This window comes from Podarcis erhardii (genome assembly GCF_964252035.2).
Source record: "Podarcis erhardii genome assembly, chromosome: 3".
Classification (NCBI taxonomy): Eukaryota; Metazoa; Chordata; class Lepidosauria; order Squamata; family Lacertidae; genus Podarcis; species Podarcis erhardii.
In genome coordinates this window covers 68,899,665-68,922,384 of record NC_138507.1, presented here as the reverse complement: position 1 = coordinate 68,922,384, position 22,720 = coordinate 68,899,665, and positions in this window count along the sequence as shown.

Sequence of the window (22,720 nt, the reverse complement as noted above, 5' to 3'; positions counted from 1 at the left end):
ATCTTAAATTTCTTCCAATCCTCTTCAATCCTTTCTTCTCCCAGGTCTCGGATTCTGCCAGTCATCTCCGCCAATTGCATATAGTCCATCAGCTGCATCTGCCACTCTTCCAGTGTGGGTAGATCTTGAGTTTTCCAGTTCTTAGCGATGAGTATCCTTGCTGCCGTTGTTGCATACATAAAAAATGTTCGGTCCTTCTTTAACACCTTCTGGCCGACAATACCCAGGAGGAAGGCTTCTGGTTTCTTAGTGAAGGTATACTTAAATACCTTTTTCAACTCATTATATATCATTTCCCAGAAAGCCTTCACTTTAGGGCAGGTCCACCAGAGGTGAAAGAATGTTCCTTCATTTTCTTTACATTTCCAACATTTATTATCAGACAAATGGTATATTTTGGCAAGTTTAACTGGGGTCATGTACCATCTGTATATCATTTTCATTACATTTTCCTTCAAAGCATTACATGCAGTGAAGTTCAGCCCATTGGTCCACAACCTTTCCCAGTCCTCAAACATAATGTTATGCCCAATGTCCTGTGCCCACTTTATCATAGCTGATTTAACCATTTCGTCTTGTGTATTCCATTTTAACAGCAAGTTATACATTCTTGATAATACCTTAGTCTTTGGTTCTAACAATTCTGTTTCCAACTTCGATTTCTCCACCTGGAACCCTAACTTTTTATCATTTTTAAAGACTTCTTTAATCTGAGCGTAATGTAACCAGTCTCGCACTTTATCCTTCATTTTCTCCAAACTCTGCAATTTCCAATTGTCTCCATCTTTATCTAATATTTCCCAATATTTTGGCCATTTGGCCTCCATATTGGGTCTTTTTCGGGCCTTAGCTTCCAGAGGGGAAAGCCACCTCGGAGTTTTGTTTTCCAATAAGTCTTTGTATTTTGTCCAGACATTAAATACTGCTTTCCTGACAATATGGTTTTTAAAGGCCTTGTTGATCTTAGCTTTGTCATACCATAGATATGCGTGCCAACCAAAAGCATTGTTAAAACCTTCCAGATCCAATACATCAGTGTCTTCGAGAAGTAGCCAGTCTTTTAGCCAGCAGAAAGCTGCGGCTTCATAGTACAACTTTAAGTCTGGCAGGGCAAAGCCCCCTCTTTCTTTCGCATCAGTTAATATCTTAAACTTAATTCTGGGCTTTTTGCCCTGCCAGACAAATTTAGAAATATCTCTCTGCCACTTCCGGAAGCACTCCGTCTTGTCCACAATTTGCAATGTTTGAAACAAAAACAACATCTTTGGCAATACATTCATCTTAATAGCAGCAATTCGGCCTAACAAAGAAAGCTTCAATCTTGTCCAACTGTCCAAGTCTCTCTTAATTTCAGACCAACATTTTTCATAATTATCCTTAAATAGACTCAGATTTTTTGCTGTTATGTTTAGCCCTAGGTACTTTACTTTTTTTACCATAGTTAATTCTGTTTCTCTCTGAAACCATTCTGACTCTGTGTCTGTCAGGTTTTTCCCCAGCACCTTCGTTTTCTGTTTATTTAGTTTAAATCCCGCCACCCGACCAAAGTCTTGAATCAATTGCAATACTCTTTTCGTACTAGGTTCTGGCTCCTGCAGAGTCAAAACTAGGTCATCTGCAAAAGCTTTAAGTTTATATTGTTTCGCTCCGACCTGAATCCCTTGCACCAACCGGTCCCCTCTTATCAAATTCAAGAGCACCTCCAGAACCAAAATAAATAACAGAGGGGAAATCGGACAGCCTTGTCGTGTTCCTTTTTCAATTTTAAACTCTTCTGTAACCACATTATTAACTATCAATTTTGCCTTTTGTTCTGAATATATTGCATCAATTCCATTCTCAAAACCCCGTCCCACTCCCATTTCTTTTAAATTTCCCTTCATAAATTTCCACGAAATATTATCAAAGGCCTTCTCCGCATCTATAAAAATTAACACTGCTTTTGTATTTATGTCTGTTTGCAAAAGTTCTAAAATGTCAATAATGTTCCTTGTGTTAGCAGACATGTGTCTACCTGGGAGAAAGCCTGCTTGATCATTATGAATTACTTCATTTAAAACTCTTTTAAGTCTGCTTGCCAAAACGTCAGCAAATATTTTGTAATCCACATTTAAAAGGGAGATGGGGCGATAGTTCTTGAGTTGTGTCTTTTCAGTTTCTGATTTTGGTATCAAAGTAATAAAAGCTTCTTTCCACGATTCCGGCGCCTTCTTTCCCTCCATAATTTCATTACTGACCTCCATCAATGGTTGTATCAAATAGTCTCTTAGTGTCTTATAATACTTGGAGGTCAGGCCATCTGGCCCTGGAGATTTGCCCAGTTTCATGTTCTGAATGGCTTGTTCGATCTCTTGTCGTGTTATTTTACTGTTCAGGAGTGATCTCCCCTCCATTCTAAATCATAGCTGCAGTGCCCCTGCAGGCTCCCCTGAGGCTCCACGCCCAGTGCTCCTGAACCACTAGGCCCTCTGCAAATCAAACAGTAGTGAACAGCATGGTGGGGCAGCAGCACTCCCCTGATCTCCCAACAGCTGAGTTGTTGCTGCTGAATAGGAAAGGGAGTGGGAGTGGAAGGGAGCAGGGAGGTTGGCAGAGTGCATACACACTGGCAGAGCCAATCTGGTGCTCGGGCTGGTATGACAGTGCAAGAATGTTGTGGGTAGCAGGAGAGGAAATATTGATTAACTATTATCCTACCTAACTCACACTAGTGAGTTTATTCATACAGCAGAGTACATTCCCCTTTTACATAGGAGGAAGCTAGTTTCAGATTCATTATAATTTCTTAAGTTCTATTATTCCTGGTAAGACCACTTGATTACCTCCTAAAAGCATAAAGACACAACGGTCTTGTTCATGGGTAGGCAAACTAAGGCCTGGGGGCCGGATCCAGCCCAATCGCCTTCTAAATCCGGCCCGCGGATTGTCTGGGAATCAGCATGATTAGAATGTGTCCTTTTATTTAAAATGCACCTCTGGGTTATTTGTGGGGCATAGGAATTCATTCATATTCCCCCCCCCCAAATATAGTCCGCCCCCCCAAGGTCTGAGGGACAGTGGACCGACCTCCTTCTGAAAAAGTTTGCCTACCCCTGGTCTTGTAACAATAAGAGGTTTACTCATGATCAGAGCACTGTGTGGTCCCTGAAGGCAGGCTTTAGGCTTGAAGTTACAAATAAGTAGGAGTGGATTTACCCCATATGGGCATATGCCTGTACCGCTGGATGAGAGCCAGAAGTGGAGTCCAGGAGGCCAAAGGCATCAAAAAAGAGAGGAAGCATCAAGAGAGGGAGGTAGCTGCGATGACTGGACCTTTTGCCTGCAAGGGTCTGCAAGGGTCACGCCCACCTACCTGGTCACATGCAAAAGGAAGGATGCTCCAGACTAGGTGTAACAGGAAGTTCAACTGGCTGGACCAACATTCCCCTGCATATTCACTCTAGGCAAACAGGAAATGTTGTACTTGACTGCTCCAGAGGATTACACCCCACAGATTGCGCCAAAAAGCTCCCTGCTGTCTCACTCTTTCCTTCCCAGTAAGCAGACAGGACTCAGCTGATAGGAGGACAAGTAAACTGCCCTGCCCCATCATGAGGTCTGCTACTAACACCAAGAGATGCAACCAGCAAGGTAAACAGGGCAGAGATGAGCACCTTGATATGCTGGTGTGGAATCCCGCTTCTGTGCACAGATCATGTTGCTGGATTGGGGCACACACTTGGGAATCCAATGTAGCTACTAACAACAGCAGAGTAAAAATGAGCTTGGGCTGATTTTCCATTCATTCTACACCCAACCTCTGGCTTTAAGAAGGAATCCCTGGAAAACAGCAGAGAGCTTCTATCCCAGGCATATTAAAGCTTTGAAGGGAAACTGCTTGGAAGACACTCCTGCAACAGGGTTCTTTGAACCATAGCTCTCCATGCATTAACTGTGTTAGAGCAGAGAACGCCAATGTGTAATGCACAATTGTCAGTGATATGTCCCCCCATAATGTGATCAGCCACGAACTTGATGGAGCTGCGTGTTGATTTTTAGCAGAACTGTCATTCTGATTAGCCTTTTTTCCGTGTATAATAATATTTGTACTACCCCCGTGCAACTCCGTCTTCTTCCCCCACCCTCTCTCCATAATCTATACTATTAGACATTCTGCATTATATTACTTTGAGATTTGATTTCACTTGTGTCAGGCATACTGCTCAACCTGTCGCTGGCCTCCTGCTGCTCCGACTGACACTCACAGACTCCTCTGGTGTTGTGCTGTGGGGGGAAAAAAAAGAGGAGTGAAAGGAGGGGTCCTAGGGATTTATTCCTGCCACAGCGTTTATTAAAATCAATCTTACTCACCTGCAGGGTTTCTTTTTATTATTTTAAGCTCCCCCCCTGCCATTCCATATTATCATCAGTTGTTAATAAAACTGGCCACTCACAGTGAGGGGAAAATTATTTTTATCAGGTGTGTATTAGCAGAGCATGCTGAGCCCAATTGGCTCTTTTTACAGTTAGCTATTTGTCTCTGGTGACAAACCTCCTTGTTATTAATATTTTCCATCTTCAGCGCAGGCAGAAATGGAGTTTGGTCCAAGCGGATAATGCAGAACTTCTAATCAAGACTGGCAGACAAAAACCACTTCCTGAAAGTTTGAAGTCCGACTTCAGCTCTAGATCAGATTTGTAGTTTTGACAGAGCCTGTCACACAGAGTGGAACACTCATTCTATTTGTCTCTCAAACTACAGGTTCTAGAGATCTATGAACTTTCTGTTCTAATATTACTTCTGACTGGATCCATACAATACAATACAATACAATACAATACAATACAATACAATACAATACAATACAATACAATACAATACAATACAATACAATACAATACCTACCCTATAACACAAAACTATACAGTACAATACATACATTACGTATCAAATAATTTCTATACCTATATACCTACCCCACATAAACACACCTGCAGTGACTTGACTTCCAACTATTCTCATTGTGCTAATTTATATTTAATTAACCTATACACATTTTATTTTGAATAATCTCTTCATCCAATTGTTTTCTACTCTAGTTTCGTTATATTCTCTGTTTCCTAGATTCATTCAATATCTGTCAGGAGATCTGCCTTCTCCATGTAATCTTTAAAATATTCTTTGAAGATAATCCATTCCTTATTAACTTTTTGTACCATATTTTCTCTAACTCTCCCTGTTATTTTGGCGATATGTAAGTATTTGATCATTTTTGTTAACCAGATTGTTTTTGTGGGGACACCGTTACTTTTCCAGTTCTTGGCAATTAAGATCCTTGCTGCCATGGTCGCATAGATAAATAATGGTCTGACTGTTTTCTTGAGGTCCCGTGGGTCTTCCAGGCCTGGGTAAAGTGCCCCTTAACCTCCCTCATTCCCACATACCTTTCAACATTTCTCCGATGAAAATAGGGACATTCTATTCAACAACAATAATAGTAATAATAATAATAATAATTATAGCTCACCCATCTGACTGGGTTGCCCCAGCCGCTCTAGGCAGCTTCCAACATATATATATATATAAAACATAATAAAACATTTAAAAACTTCCCTATACAGTGCTGGCTTCCATTGTCCTCTAAAGGTTTATAGTAACTAATCCTTTTGGCTCGGGGGTCACTCCATAACTCCATACCCTCCAATGAAAATAGGAACGTGTTACCATACCCTTCAACATTTCTCTGGTGAAAATATGGATGTCCTAAGAAAAAATGGGACACTCTGGGATCCAATCAGAAACCAGGACTGCTTTTGTAAATCCAGGACTGTCCCTTGAAAATAGCGACACTTGGAGGGTCTGCTCTCATACTTGGGTCTCATGAATGAGGCTCATACGACACTTTACAGTTGGCTATAATCTTTCCTGTAAGTAACAAGCAGAGTAATGATCAGGGGCATAAATCCCAAAAATGGTGAGAGCCAGTCCTGAAAGTGAAAACAAACTACCGTATTTTTCGCCCCATAGGACGCACCGGCTCATAGGACGCACCTAGCTTTTTTTGGGGGGGGGAATAAAGAATTATTTTTTTATTTCCCCCCAGGTGCGGGACTGGGGCGGGGGAAGCTCGAGATTTCCCCAACCCCAGGCCCCAGAACAGGCTGCTATCCGCTAGCCATGGGAGACGCAGCTCTCCCACAGCTAGCGGAGCGCTGCGCGAAGCCCGAAGCTTGGGGCGTGCTGAGCTCAGCGCGCCCCAAGCTTCTGGGTGCAGGCAAGCTCTCCACTAGCCGTGGGAGAGCTGTGTCTCCCACGGCTAGCGGATAGCTTCCTGAAGCCTGGAGAGTGAGAGGGGTCGGTGTGCACCGACCCCCTCGCTCTCCAGGCTTCAGCGAAAGCCTGCATTCGCCCCATAGGACGCACACACATTTCCCCTTCATTTTTGGAGGGGGAAAAAGTGCGTCCTATAGGGCGAAAAATACGGTACCTTGAAGAATGAAGAATGAAAGCATCCTGAACCAATACATAAATGGTAAAAGAATACCACAGTCCCCTTGTTTTCCATACTGTTTACACTGGCAATATGATATCCTCTTGATTCAGACCAATATGTGTTCCAGTTATGAAAAGTTGATACAATGAATTATTGTGTCCAAGAACCCACCAGAGGAGAGGCAACCTTCAAACTGCCAAGTGGCAAGGAGGATTTTACCACACCCCAGGAACAAATATGGTGGTACACATGGTGAAATGGCCATTCTATAGCAGCTGACCCTCCCCTGGTGCCTTCAGATGTTTTGGTTACAACTCCCATCAACCACAGCCAGCACAAGTCATCCAAAATATCTAGAGGAGGCATAGGCAAACTCTGCCCTCCAGATGTTTTGGGACTACAACTCCCATGATCCCTAGCTAACAGGACCAGTGGTCAGGGGTGATGGGAATTGTAGTCCCAAAACATCTGGAGGGCAGAGTTTGCCTAAGCCTGATCTAGAGGGCAGCAGTGGGAGGAATGTCAAGGGGTTAAATGAAAACATTGAGGTAGGGACTGATGTTGCACAGGCCTGTGATGTTCAGTCTTGGTCTTAACATTGCATTTTGGCAATAATGTCCTAGAATGAAATAAAAGCATATACTGTACTGAAATAAGAGACTCTGCCTTTCATCTCTTACTAGTTGAATACTTTGAGGTATCACAGCTAGCAAAAGGGCACCTGGGACAGAGAACAGAGGCAACAAGTACTACTTCTATAAAGTTTCTCAAAAATGGAGCAACTTTCTTCTACATATTTTATTCAGCATGTTGGAGCTTAAAGAATCCCCTAGAATGGAAGTTTGAATGCTTAATTTAGGTGTCACAATATCTCCTGCATATAACGTTATGTGAAATAAAAGTATCTGTCCAGCTTCTTTCTTCCTGATTCCCTTCGTTTACACCCTGTCCAAGTCTGTAGAGCTTCCTAAGAGAGCAAGTTTATTCCCCGTAGAGCAGAAGTCAATTTTAAGCTTGCTTTTCTTTCTGCTTTCCTTTCCTGTATTCTTAAAGTCTGACAAGGGCCTTTCTCTAGAGAGGCATCTTCACCAGCCCTCTTTGTATTTGCTGTCACTTGTTGGCATTTTCCTCCATGTTAAGGAGTCAGGAATGTAGCCATTGCTGCCAACATCTTATAGATCCACTTACCAGAAAATAAAATAGAATAAATCTAATATGCTTGGCTAATAATGATGGACATGGTGAACACTAAGCTTCATTTCTGACTTTGGATTCCAGTCAAATTTGCTGAAGAGAAAATAAATGACCTCTTGGATGAATACTGATGTTCTTCATGGGTTGGAATGTGATGTAGCCTATACAGCACATGTTCAGAGGAAAGGAGATGATGGGTGTCAAAATGATGCTAATTTTGGATACTTGTAAGTATCTTGGGTGCTGTATGTCACTCACTGATTATAGCAGGTTGAAATGAACTTTCTGGATTCCTTATGTTCATCTTCGATTAAAAGACTTGGCAGCATTTTGTCAGCTAATCAGCATTCCGTCTGGTACTTGTATCTCGGTGTGTGTGTTTTTAAGGAAGACAAGGGTTCAATAAATCAGTGAGTAACAATGCAATTATATACATGTGTACTAATAAGTAAGCCCAATTGAGTACAATGGTACCCGAGACAATACAATGGTACCCCAGACAGTAGCAGCCAGCAGGCCTGCATGGATTGGGCTGCACTAATCTCCTGCCTCCCAAATGAGGTGCAGCACTGCCACTTACCAAGAGGAGAAGCGGAGGGACCAGGCAGCAGGAGCTTGGCATGGGGCATACAATGGAGCCCAGTCACTGATCCATTCATTAAGTCTGTTTTTCACAAGGTGCTTTTGCCTTGGAAGTTCTCAAGAAATGCAAAAAGGACTACTTTGGGCCTCATTAACACAGGCTGTGTGCACACTACCAGCTTAAAATTCACCTAACTCATTCTTTTTCTCAAATCAAATGGAAGCTGGTTTGGGGGATTATGCATCAACACATAAGAAACAACAGGATAGGTATGGATTGTGGCTCTCATCATGTATGGGAGCCAGTGGTGGGAGCACATTGGCTGCCGAGTAAATGGGAAGGTGTACACAGCGGCAGTCTATTAGCAATGTGCTCTGGCAGGGCCATCTTTAGCATATGTGCCGCCGGGGTGCAAAGATCCACCCAGCGCCCCAATTTTGGGGGGTACAGGTCAAAGTTGTCGAGCTTTTTAAGGGGAGCAAGTCTAAGTTGTTACGCTTTTAAGGATAGGAACAGTGAAAACTGCTAACATGAAAAGATAAAAAGCGGCAGCGATAACTCCGTCTTCCGTTTTTGCGATCATGCGAAAATGAAATACACCACTTGGGGGAGTCCCCAGATACATTGATTCTGCAGCTCTTCCACAAAAGAGAATGGAAATGACCCGTTCGCGGTCGACCGGTTGGACATCCCTGAGGTAGATAGTTAAGAGCTTAGGCCCTCCAGAATTCAGCACACAGGTGCCCCACACCCCTTGCTCACCCTATGCTCTGGTATTCACCGAAAGGGGGCAGTTGCCACGAGTCCCGCAATCCCAACTGGTTCAGGATGGCTGGACAGCTTGAGGAGGAGCAGCCAGAAGCGCTGACCTCCATCATTTCACCAAGAACCTGGTGCTACTTCCACCATTGGCAGCAGATGTGGGCCTTCAGTCTTGTAGGGGGCGAGCATGCCATATCTTGCCTTTAAAATCTGTCAGGAAAAGCTTGCATGTTTAAAGAGACACTATCACAGCTTTTGTCCAGTCTTGGGTCCCTGGTGTCATTCTCAAACTCTTACTTGTGCCTCTGGTGATCTATACCAGTCGTCTGACCCGAATTGTTGTTAAGCCTTGAATAAAGCTTTCTTTCTTACAGGCACTTGCAAGAGCCTCTGTCCTTTCATTTGTGACAGGAGTTTGGACAACAGGCTTGGGTTGCTTAGAAAATATGAAAGGATGTGTAATTTAATTGAGGTGGGGTATGTTTCCAGCTGAGACCCATTTAGTTACAATGGGACATTACTGGCTGAATTTGGAGCATCGCTTGCATTAAGTATAATTGGAACCTTTGCTTAACTGGGCCAGGGTAAAACCTTCTGCTTGTGGTTAGCATGTATCTCAAGCTTACACCAGCACAGACTTCCACAATATGGGCTTTCTCTGGTGCCTCTGGTAATATTCTCATTGTTCAAAGCAAAGCCAAATTATAGACATGGTTCTGGGGCACATGTAGATTTCCAGCCGAACCAAACTTCTCTGTAACACAGTGTTTATTTTTTACATGGCATTTAGGCAAGAAGCAATTGCAATTTAACTCTACTTTCTTTCATTGTATCACCCCTTTTCTCTTGAGTACATACTGTGTTTTGCGACCAAACCCCTCTTTGTACCAGGTTAAATTCTTGTTGGTTTAAACATGGACTGCTTTAAGTGACTTTTGTTATAGCAAATCTCATTTCAAATTAAATGTAAGTTGCTATGCAGTGCTTTTTCCATGGTGCTCTGCTTAGCTCCAGATCATTTATATTTTGTCAATCAGTCCAACAGTGCTATTTATTTATCTATCACATAATAACCGTGCTGAAGAGAATAATTTATCTGGCATAGCATGGTAATTTGTACTATAATTTCACCCCTGCTGCCGCAGACTTGCATTCCGTTACAGTGATGGTTGAGAAAATTATGATTCTGAGGTCATTTTTTTTCTGGCTCTGTTTTCTGTCTTTCATAATTTTATTTTGTCTCATCTCCAGCTGAGGGTTCATCCAAAAATATTAAGGCTGCAATGGGACGGGGGGGGGGGGGGGAGAGGCCTGTTGTTGAAGCCTCCAGTTTTAAGCTAATGCCTTAAATATGAGACAATAAAATAAGTGTGTGTTTGTGTTTAAACATTCTTGTATTTACCGTACATGGCACTCAAATCTGAATGTTTTCCTCTGGTGCAAAACTGCAAGGTCTGAACTCACTATCTGTTCCTGGTGTGATAGTGGGTTAAATTCTGCTCATAGAAGAATATGGTGTTTAACTGGGCCAGATATCCCTTTCTACTTAGGATGATTGCCTGGGAGTGTAGAAAGTGAGAACACCCATTTCCAGAACTTGTTTCTGCTGAACGGATCACTGAGGGTCAGCTTACCACACATTTATACCAGAGGTGTGATAAAATCCTCATTCCTTCTTCATAAAAATAATAAATACGAATAATAATACTTGGAAAGGCATGTCTTCTCATTCTGACTTGGCACCATTGCAAGGTGAATGAAGGCCCCCCCCCCCCGCATCGCTATACAGTGGTACCTCGGTTAAGTACTTAATTCGTTCCAGAGGTCCGTTCTTAACCTGAAACTGTTCTTAACCTGAAGCACCACTTTAGCTAATGGGGCCTCCCGCTGCCGCCGCACCGCCAGAGCATGATTTCTGTTCTTATCCTGAAGCAAAGTTCTTAACCCGAGGTAATATTTCTGGGTTAGTGGAGTCTGTAACCTGAAGCGTATGTAACCCGAGGTACCACTCTACTGGGCTAGGAGGAGAAATGCCTCAGAGTGTTTTGCTCTGCTCTTACAACATTCATTTATCCATGAGCATGAGTGTTGTGGAGTAACTCATTTACATTAAATAGCATTGAAGACACACACGCCCCTAGAAATTAGAATGATTTCAGGATTAATTTCAAGTGACCTTAACTTTTACTAGGTTTTTTTTAGTTTTAAAGAAAAAAGAATTAGATTAGTAAATTACATTGCTCCGTTAACTGGATGTAGAGTTCCATTCTGAACAGAGGGAAGATGCAAAGAGCTTTTGTCTATGAGTGAGTGTGGCAGTTCCTGATGTAGGAGCTTTTCCTCCCATTGTTAGGGAAACTGGTGAGGGGCATGCCCACAGCATTTTATTGCCTGTCTCTTTTATTGCTGTTTCAGATGTAGCAGTTAATTTGTATTTTGCCATGTTCCCCAGCAGCCATTTGTGACCGGAACCCATGGCACTTTCTCCAAATGTGTTTCAAATGCGCCCACTGGGGAAAGAGACTTTGTGCTGGCTACCAAGCAATGGCTTTTTCCACCTTCCTTGCCCCCCCCCCCCCAGCCCTAACAGCCTTCAGAATACAGTGGTACCTTGGGTTAAGAACTTAATTCGTTCTGGAGGTCTGTTCTTAACCTGAAACTGTTCTTAACCTGAGGTACCACTTTAGCTAATGGGGCCTCCCGCTGCTGCACAATTTCTGTTCTCATCCTGAAGCAAAGTTCTTAACCCGAGGTACTATTTCTGGGTTAGCGGAGTCTAACCTGAAGCGTCTGTAACCTGAGGTACCACTGTAGTGTTGCTGCTACAGACATTATGTGTATGCGTCTTTTAATGAACCGAATAGAATGGAAGATTATCAGTCATTGGGAGAGTGTGTGTATGAATTAAACAATGATTATTTTTTGGTTGCTATTTTATATTACCTTTGTTGTAATTGTGCTGTTTAGCTTTTTTAAAAGTTGTTTTGTTAATAGTGTTTTATAGTTTGTAATTGTTTTACAGATTATTTGTTAATTACTCTATATGATTTGTGTTGCAGTTGTGATATTCATTAGTTGAATGAAAAGTGGCCTAGAAATATAAAAAATCAAATCCAAAAATCAAAAGGCTGAAATATTCAATAGGCATGCCAGTTGCCCTGGAATAAAAATGTCTTTCCTCACTTCATGTTCATTTGCATATGATAATTCATTTTCACATTGGCTAGTACTGCAATAATATGCTAAGGTGCCATAAGACTCATTGCATAATTTATTTTTGTTTCTTTCAAAGGGGATCACAGACTAGAATGGACGCTGAACTTGAAGAAAAGGAGCAATAGGGAGACAAAAACAGAAAAAATCATTTGAGTAACTAATCTAGTCCATCATCGTTACCCACTTTTACTCAGTAGTTATAATCTAAGGGATTCTCCTCCTTCCTAGCAATCTAAACTTCCTATTTAATTTATTAAATTTATATCCTTCCCTTCCTTCCAGAACAGCCAAGGGAGTATATCCACTTTCTACTCCCAACCAGCCTCATTTGCCTAAACCCCTCCCCCTTCCTCTTAGACATTTTTTTAAAAAACACAAGTTATTAAGCCCAACCCTGCCTAAGCTCCCCGCCTCCACTCAATTCCCTGATTTCTCACCTTCGCTAAGCTTCATTAAGTGAGTCTTGTGGCCTTGTAATTACTCTTCTCAGTTCAAACTCTGCAGTCTAAATTAATCCCTGGCTGCATTATTTAACAGTAATCATTTATACATGGAGCAACTGAATGAAGTAATTTTTTAAAAAAGTAAAGTTTAGTCTTCTGCTACGCAATCAGTTCTTGAGTTCACCATTGTGTGCAAAGAACTGAGGGAGACAGGACGCTTGGTCTCTTGCTTTGTTCAGGACTGAAAGAAAGACAGCTCTCTGTGCATTGCCTCATGCCATTGCAGGGGGCGGGGGGGGGCACTGCTCAAGAGGAGCTTGTTGGTGAAGGGGATAAGGTGACGTAGTGGGCATGGGGAATTGGTGGGAATTAGGTGCCCTGTCTTGCAAAAGTGGAAGCGATTTCTACTGACGCAAAGCTCCCATTGCTGTGACTGAACTTGGAATACTGTGTGCAGTTCTGGTTGCCACACCTCAAAAAGGATATTGTAGAGCAGGCACGTCCAGCAGGTAGATCGTGATCTACCAGCAGATCACTGGACGTCTGTGGTAGATCACTGGTAGATAACTGGCTCCCCCCTGAGAAGCTCAACAAGTTTGGCTCCCTTAAAAAAAAGCTCAACATTTTTGCCCTGCACCCCTAAAAAGAGGGTAGAAAAATGCCAGTCTTTAATTCTGTGAGTAGATCGCAGTCTCTTGGAAGTAGGCCAGCCCTGTTGTAGAGTTTTAAGTGATTCTGAAAAGGGAAATCAAAATGATCAAGGGGTCCTATGAGGAAAGGTCACGACATCTGGGGGCTTTCTAGTTAAAAAAAAAAAAAGTCATGGAAACATAGGATGCTGACTTATACCAAGCCAGATCACTCGTCTATGTAGATCCACCTTGTCTACATTGATTTGCTGTGGATCTTCAGGATTTCGTTCAGGAGTCTCTCCCAGGGACTGAACCTGGTATTTTCTGTGTGCAGAGTGAATGCTCTACCACTGTGCTGGTGTAAAAATTACACATGGTGTGGGAAAAGTGGACAGAGATAAGGTTTTCCTCCCTCTCTCCTAATACTAGAACCTGGGGCCATTCAATGAAGCTGAGTGTTGGAAGATTGAGGACAGGCTTCTTCTCACAGTTCATAGTTATGAAAGATAAAGGGATGGCTTTAAAAAGGAATTGGACAGACGTATGGACATGAAGGTTGGTTATATATTATCTCCAGTAGTCTGCCTTTAAATGCCAGTTGCTTATGGTTGGCATAAGCAGAGGAGCCAGGTTGTTCCCAAGATTGAGGGGGCCTGGGGCATGTTGCACGTGTGTGATGTCACAAGGATGCATAATGTTGCGTTGTCTGGAGGAGGCTGAGGAGCCGGGTGCAGAAGCTGTGATGTGCGGTGCAAATGATGTCTCAGATGTGCAATGGAGCCCCTCAGTGTTGAGGGGGGCCATTCCCTTTCCAACCAATATTAAGGGGACAAGAGGGTCCTGCTTGCAGGTTTCCCAAAGGCACTTGGGTGCTGGACTAAATGGGCCTTTGGTCTGCTCTACAAGGGCTCTTCATCTGTTCTTATGATACAACCCAAGGAGATGAACTGTGTGAGAGCAGCCAGGAGTATAATGTGTGGCTGTTCACAGAGTGCATTTGGTCTCTGCAGTATATAAACACCTTCCTTTACGTCTCATCCATCACTATGGGCATTTCTCTTGTAAAACATGCAACAAAATGTAATATCATTTAGCATACTCTAGTACCAGTAAGGCATTCTTTTTTAAAAAGTAGCTCAAAAAATGAACATATTTTCACCTAGAATAAATAGAATTAAACTCCATTCCTGTACATTGCTTGCTTAAGCCACTCAATTATAACAGTGAACAAGCCACTCAATTATAACAGTGAACTGAATTGCAAACAGTTTGCTGCTGGTTGCTGGAATGGTTTAAACTACCGTACTTTTCCGTCTATAAGACACGCCCATGTATAAGACGCCCCCTATTTTGAGGGACTGAAATTTAAGAAAATGGGGGGAGATGGCACAACATTGTTGAGCTTTTTTTATGGAGGATTGCACAGAGTTGTTAGGGAGTTTACCGAGGGTTGTTGAGCTTTTCTTAGGGGGAAATGCCGAAAATCACTCAATCACACGCATCACAAAATCCGAGCCCCATCTGTCCCCTTGCTGGCATAAGCTCCCAATTGCCAGCCCAATTGCCACGGCGTTGGCCAATCAACACCACCCATTAATGCAGCAATCAATAAGACGCACAACAGACAGACGCAACAGCAACCAATCAAACGTCCACCCTATGCACTACCCATATATGAGACGACCCAAAATTTTTAGCATGATTTCTAAGGGGAAAAAACATAGTCTTATACACGGAAAAGTATGGTATCTCAAAGCTCATGTAAACCTAGAAGGCTTATTATTTCAGAAGGAGTTTAATTAAATATAACACTAATTTGATTAAGGGAAGGAGAAGAAAGTGAGGATCTATTTGGGGTTTAATTGGGTTCACTCCTTTTGTGTTGCAGTCCAAAATAGAATCAGAGGCATTTTCGAATAATTGGTAGGTTTGAGAACTTACATTTTTTAATGAATACTGTATTTGGAATTGAAAGGGCGTGTGTGATTTTATTTTGTTTAATCCACACAACTGTAATAATACCCCTACATAATCTCCCAAACCAACCTTCCCCAACCTGGTGTCTTCCAGATGTTTTGAATTCCATCCTCCATCAAACCCAACCATCATGGATATGGGTTTCATGGATTGTGAGCCCGTTCTACACATACTACATCCTTTTTCCAGGTTTGTATCAACTGGATGGATATTCTTTCCATGAACATGAAGCAATCCCACTAATGAAATGATTTCTTGGAATTGTGTATCTGGGAAGCATCTTAAGCATACAAAGGGTCACATAGGAAAAAGACAATGTGTTGTATCCAATACTGCACAAGCAAAGTTCCATTCATGCAATGGGACTTCTCTTTCTTCTCCATAACCCTGCAGCCCCAGCATGCCCCCAAAATCTATTCCATAGGGTCCTCCAAGCCAATAATCACATGCACACATATACATATATGATGCTCAGAAAATAAGAAAAGCTTTGCTACACCAGACAAATGACCAATCTAGTCCAGCATTCTTTCTTCACTGTGGCTAACCAGATGCCTATAAGAAACCCGTAGGCAAGATATGAGAGCAATAGCCCTCTCCTCAATCGTGAACGCCAGCAACTGAGATTCAGCAGCATACTGAATTCAGTAAAGCTGCTTGGTAATCATCTTCTTAAAATGAGCCTAATCAGTTTCATACAGAGGAAATTCTGTAACTCTAAATATTAAAATCTAAAGGGCTCTGTACTGTCTTGGATATTTCTGTTGATATGAGTGGAAGAGATTCAAGCTTGCTAAGGTTGTGTGCATCCTCAAAAGTAATTTCAGGTGAAGCAGAATGTGTACAAGAGGCCCCCAAAGTGGATGCTTTTGTAAATTAAATAGATAATGTCTGATACAGAAACCCCTAGGGACGGGCAAAGTTATCTCCTACTGGAAAACCCCCCACTTAAATCCATATTTATAAACACCTTTTTCCCTGTAAGAGGAATTATTAAATCACTATCTCCAGGGCTGCTTTGGCTGTGGCAGATAAACTTAAGTCTATGCATTGTTATGTCTGAGTGTTTCGAAGCACAGTTAAAGAGAGGGCAAAAGTTCAGTGCAGGATATGACTGAGCGGACAGATGGAAAGAAATGTGATCAGAGGATGTACACCGCTTCACATGGAAGGAAGTGCTCTGCTCATTAGCACTGGAGAGACGCCTTGCCAACAGCAAAGTAACCGCCCCTTGGGAGCGAAAGAGAGGAGGAGGTAAAAGCTCTGCTAAGAGAGTGTTCCTGTAATTGACTAAAAGGAAAGGATGATTCAGGGATCACACGAAACTCAAGATGATGTAAGGTACTGGAAGTGACCAAAATCATGGCTGCACTGGAATATCTGCAGAATTCACTAGCTTCGATTTTCTTTTTTAAAGGCACCCACATGCTATTCGATGGTGCACCTTAGATCTTAAGAATTTGGCTCCACCTTCAAACCTAATCTCACTCTCTCGTCAATCAAGACCCATTTATTTGTTTGGTAAGTGAGCTCCTAGAATCCTCACATACAGTGTGAGGCTCTGTAGTTTTGAGGGAAATATTATTGAAGACTTTACTGGCAGGAGAGAAGTTCTCCTTCCTTAGAACCCAGGCATCCCACTTCTGCACCAGATTGAAAGCAGTGTGTATGGGGCTAGCACAAATGATTCCAAATTGAGGGGGGAATTACATTTTTCCACTATGGATGAATTAGTGTGTATGCAGACCAAATGTATTTTGGAAACCACCCATGTGTAAGTAAACTGGGAGACAGGAGTTGATTTGAACGTAGAAATTGCCAGAAAAATAGGCAAATGTAAGCATGTCAAATGAGAACCTGGGTGAACAGATGCTTTCAGTTGAGGATCCTATTAATAGATTTTGAACCAGTCTTAGTACTGATAAGGAAATATTTCCTCTAACTAGAAACTGCACAACACATGGCACTGTTGCTGTTTCCTTCTTCTTTCCTTCTCTTATATAATTTCTAGCGTGTAATTATAGCGTGTAATGATAATGCGTGTTGGACTGCCTCCCTCACTGATAGTCAGTGCTGTGGGCCTTCCCTGCGGTAGCACCTCAATAATGGAGTGCTACTCCTATTGAGGTTTGAGAAATACCAATGTTCAGCTGAAGATGAAATTATTTGCCCAGCCCTTTATGGCCAGTGCATTAAAATCACCAGCTGTGCACTGATACATTGTCTGGTCTGAATAATTTTTAAGGTCGTTAGGATTTTTATCTGAACTTCTGATTTTGAAATGTTAATGTGAATTTATTGTTTATTATGTTTTCTATTGTAACCTACCTATAGAACATGAATTCATTGAAGGGCAAGTTAGAAACTGAAATAATAAATAAGTAAAATGAACGTGAGGTGGGGATGGGACAATGCATAGCATAATGACATCAGGATGCATATTTGTTCAGTTGTGATGATGAGGATAGAAGCAGGAAGCAGTGGCCACCCTTCTTTCTTGTAACCTCTCCTTATTCTTTTAGATTGCAATCCAAACTTTTCCCTGACACCGTACATAATTTTCCATAGTTAAAACCAGTGCTTTTTTTCTAAAAAAATTAATGTTTATGGGTAGTCTCATTTTGACTCATGAAAATCACCATTTTATAGTTCAAATCGGGAAAAATAAATACAGTAAATGGACAAAAGTACAAAGAACATTCATTACCTCATATTACATAGCTGACATCTCACAGTAACTTCCACATTGGCAAGAGGTTGTGTGCACTAACAGAAAACACCAGGAAAGGAAATGAAGCTGCCATCAGAGGTGGTAACAATGAAACTGACCAATCATCATGCTATTTTTCAACTTCTACTTCACATATTAAATGCTCGCTTCTGTCTGAGACTCAGGAAACACTGTGACAGGAAATGAGGTCGCCATCGGGGGGTAGCAACGGAACTGACGATTCACCATGCTAGAGAAGAAACTAATTTTTTATTTTATTTTAGTTTCTTCTCCCTTTAGATTCACAAAATGTTTGGGGGTACGCGCACCCCTGTGTCACCCAGAAGAAAGCCCTGGTTAAAACCATGCTCAAAGCAGCTTACAACGTGGAAAAGATTACATAATTACAAACCTAACAAAAGTAGTCATAAGCAATAACTAAAACATCAAAGAGTACACAACCAAATTGAAACAAACTCTACATAAATTATAGTAAGATTTAAAAGAAAGATGCAAAAATCAATAACATATATCAATAACAGCAACATACACACACCCAACAATATCCCAGCCCAAGTGTCTGCTCAGCAGCCTCAGAATTTGTAGCTCGAAACAGTCAGGTGGGAAAAAGCAGGGAGAAGGTCTTCCAGGCAAGATTGTCCAAGATGGTGAAATAATAGACACATATCCATTTTACTACTGAAACCCACATTTCAGCCACCTAGTTTGTGAATGTGCTTTGTGACAATGATGATGTAAACTCATAGCTTCATTATTGTCAAGACACCTGATGTTGACATAACGTTATGGGTTTTCAGATGCCTGTTGGCAAAGGTAACACCAAGAGGTCCCCAGGGCTAGTGCAAGAAAAGAAAAGAAGAACTTCAATGGTTACAACTACTCTGAACCAAATAAATGACTGAAAAACACATTTTTCGTCAGCTAAATATAGGCTGTATTGATCCATTTGCTGGGAACAAGAAGTAGACAAAAAAAGAAAACAAGCGGAAAAACAGACTAACAGAGACATTTCATGTTTGCACCCAGCAGTTATGTCCTAAAGAATTGCATTCATTTTGATCCACTCCAATTTTTTCACCAAACAACACATCTTAACTTTGGTTTTAAGTATTTCAATAACTATGAAGCATGTGATACAACAGAAACCTGCCTCCTGGCTAAAGAACAAGACAGTGATACTCCTTAATAATAAACAGTTCAAACCGTAATGACTAAGTTTTCCTCTCCCTTTCCTACTGATGTGTCACCTTCTTGAGTTCAACAGAGTTGCAAAGGCAGAATATTATATCTGCTTGATGGACTGTAACTGCCTAACATAATGCACAGAAGTTCATACTTCCTCTAAGCCACGGGGCTATTTGTTTTGGAGTCACAGTGCTGCTGTATACACAGGCTGAAAATACTGCCCCCAAAACAAAGCAAAACCCTTCTTGGCCGAAATTGCTGTGAGTTATAATGTAATAATAATCTTTAAAACCTTAAAACCTTTATTTTTGTCTGTGCTTGTTTTATTCCAAGTACCCTAAGGACACTGAAAACAATCTAAACACCCTGGAATGCGAGAATATGAGATTGCTGTATATATTCTGTCTTAGTTCTCTTCATCTAAGTGGAGCTTTCCACCAGAGAAGTTTGAATTTTAGGATACTTCTGGATCAAAGTACTTGTGTTAAGAGGACACCTGACACCTGCCGTGGCCTTCAGCAGTTGCACTTACTAATTAAATTTGGAATCTTGAATTACAATTGGGGGCCAGTCCATACACTCTAAAATTCTCTATGCTGAGGGGGCTCATAAACAGAGCCATGTGGAGAAAATAACACATGAGCTGGTGTGATCACAGTAATAAGTAATGCTTCCTAGGGACCATTTACATGCCTAGGCTAATGGGGAATCTCTCTTTGCTCAGAGACCTTCTGGAACTATAAGACACCAAGCGCTCAAGCTTTCATAGGCCAACAAATTCTGGATAGTTTAAATGTTTTTGGTTCTACAAAGGCACTGTAACTGTGATGGTTGTAGTGAAATCCTGCCACTTTTAGCATTGAACCAGCTGAGAGCTGGTGGATGGGGCTCCTTCTCTGACACATAAACCCCGTTGAAAATCTGAGTTTAGCTATTTAACTAACTTAGGGTCATTCCCTGTACACTGGATCAAGCTGCCTACTTGATCATCTTTCTTTCACATTTGTATCTTCATGTAATTATTTCTTATTATAGTCAGAAGGTAACCATAAATACATTAAATAGTTTCATCTTCCCCCTCCCCTCTTTTTTTAAGCATCTCGCCTCTTCATTTGCTTTTCTGTGTTATTTGGAATAGCAGTGCCATGGATCAGATAGTGTCCAATTACATTCCCTGCAGGGGGAAAAAAACCCAAGAGATCAGCAGTCTTTTATGCTTTTGCCTAAAGGTATCAAATACAAAAACAAATTAGGTGTCTAAAATAAAATTAAGGATAATAAAATTGATTTTTATGCCAGACTTGTTTGTACTCAATGACACAGACTGACTGGGCAGGTAATTGTTATAATCGGTTTTAGAATGAGAATTTGGGAAGCAAATTAATTTTATTTGTTCTTGGACAGTTAAAAAGGATATTGAAAGTTAAAACACTGGAACACTGGAAGAGCTTAGAGAAATGCTAGCATTTCAGCCCACGACAATTATGATTTCCTAGCAAAGTTAGAAACGGAAAGAGCAGTATAATATTTAAGTCAGTGTATTTTGTATTCTGGAAAGTTTTAAAAACAAACATTTATTGGAAGTTTCCTTTATTTATAGTACAAATTAAATAGCTATCATATTCATAAAAGCCGGATTATTGTTAAACAACAAATCCAGTTCTTAACTAAAACTGTTGGCTAGACCAAGGACCTTCTATATAAATGTTGTCCCTGGGTTTGTAGCAGCAACACACAGCTATGAATTTCAGTAAGGTCAGAAGGAATAAAACCCCTTACTGCTTAATAAGAAACTGTGGTTCATAGGTATACTATCTGCAAACTGTCTCAGGAAGTTGAGAATATAATTTTTGTCCCTTATCAAATGTTGGCAACTCTCATTCCCTCCTTCAGCCGACATCTAAATCATTTTTGCCTTGCTTACCCCTCCCTCCCATTTTGGGGTCCACTGTGAATTACTTGTTTGGACACTTACCACTATCACTATTCTTACTGGAGGAAGGAACACATATATTCCCAACCAGAGGGCCAATTCATGCTTAGCCCAAACATAAGAGGGTTATATCTAACGCTGCCATTCCACCTGTGTGACAGACGTCCAGTTGCAGAATGGAAATTTTCTCATCTCCCCTGCAGCCCCCTCCCTCAAAATCTGCTCCAGAAGGTTGGGGGAATCCCTTGGACCACATTTTTTGCGGGGGGGGGGAGGTTTGTGGGGAAAAGAGAGGAAGAAAGATCTCACTGTGTGAGCAGAAAGCCACTCTTGCAACACTGGATACAAACCATACGTTTTAAGCTATGGGGCATGCACTGACTGGAAACAAAGCAGTATGCCCACCCTGAAACATTTGCAGGTGCAGACAGTGTTGAAAGTGTGGGTTGCTAATAACCATCTCATTACAACTATGAGCACAAATCATCATGAATGCCCATTTTCACAAAAATGAATGAATGAATGAATGATCGTGTACTAGGTCAGCCTTTTAAGGAAGGCCAGAAAACCTGTCAGTCCATATTTTCTTTTACTGGTCAGTGTGTGTGTGTGTGTGTGTGTGTCTGTGTCTGTGTCTGTGTGAGAAACCTTAAAATTGAACAAAAGATTTTATTCTCATACCTTTAACGGTATGGTAGTGAAATGAGAAAGGAAGGGGAAATCAAGAGGGAGAATTTTATTTTGTTTTCGGCTTTTTTACCTTGAGGTATTTTAAAAGAAGCAGTTTTATCTTCTCACCTCCAAAAGGGCAAAGACAAAATCATCCTTCCCCCCCCCTCAAACTGACATTGGTGGTTCCTCCCAGATTAGCTCTCTTTTAATGTTTTTTTTTTCCCTCCTCCTCCTAAGAGATAATGGTTGCAAATATAAAGAGCAGATGAATAACTCACTTTCAAGATTCCAAATAATTCACCCTTTGGGCACACAAGCCGAAAGTAAACATGAAGGGAAGATTAAGCCCCCTAAATACTACTATGATAGTCAAGCTGACTCAGACAATTACAGACTCTCAATAAGGAGAGAAACACAGCACAAGGACAGAAGAGCATACCCTCCAACATTTCTCCGATGTAAATAGGAACGTCCCATTCCATAAGGATAATTTTACTATTTATACCCCACACATCTTACTGGGTTGCCCCACACATCTTACTGGGCAGCTTCCAACATATATATAAACATTAGACATTAAAATGCTTACCTATACAGGATTGCCTCTCAAATTGCTCAGGGGTCAGATAACTCCATACCCACCAACATTTCTCCAATGAAAATAGGGATATCCTAAGGAAAAGTTGAATATTCTGGGATCAAATTAGAAAGTGGGATGGTTTCTCTAATTCAGGGACATCCCTGGAAAATAGGGACACTTGGAGGATCTGGCAGAGGCCTTTGAAAAATAGTGCAAAAGATTTCAGCCACAAAAGTGAAAATGCTGGCTTATTCACATATATATTCAGTACTGAAAAAAATCACTCAGTGATTAACTGAGGACTTATTCACATTTCCTTTCGTCCCACTGCTCCCTCCC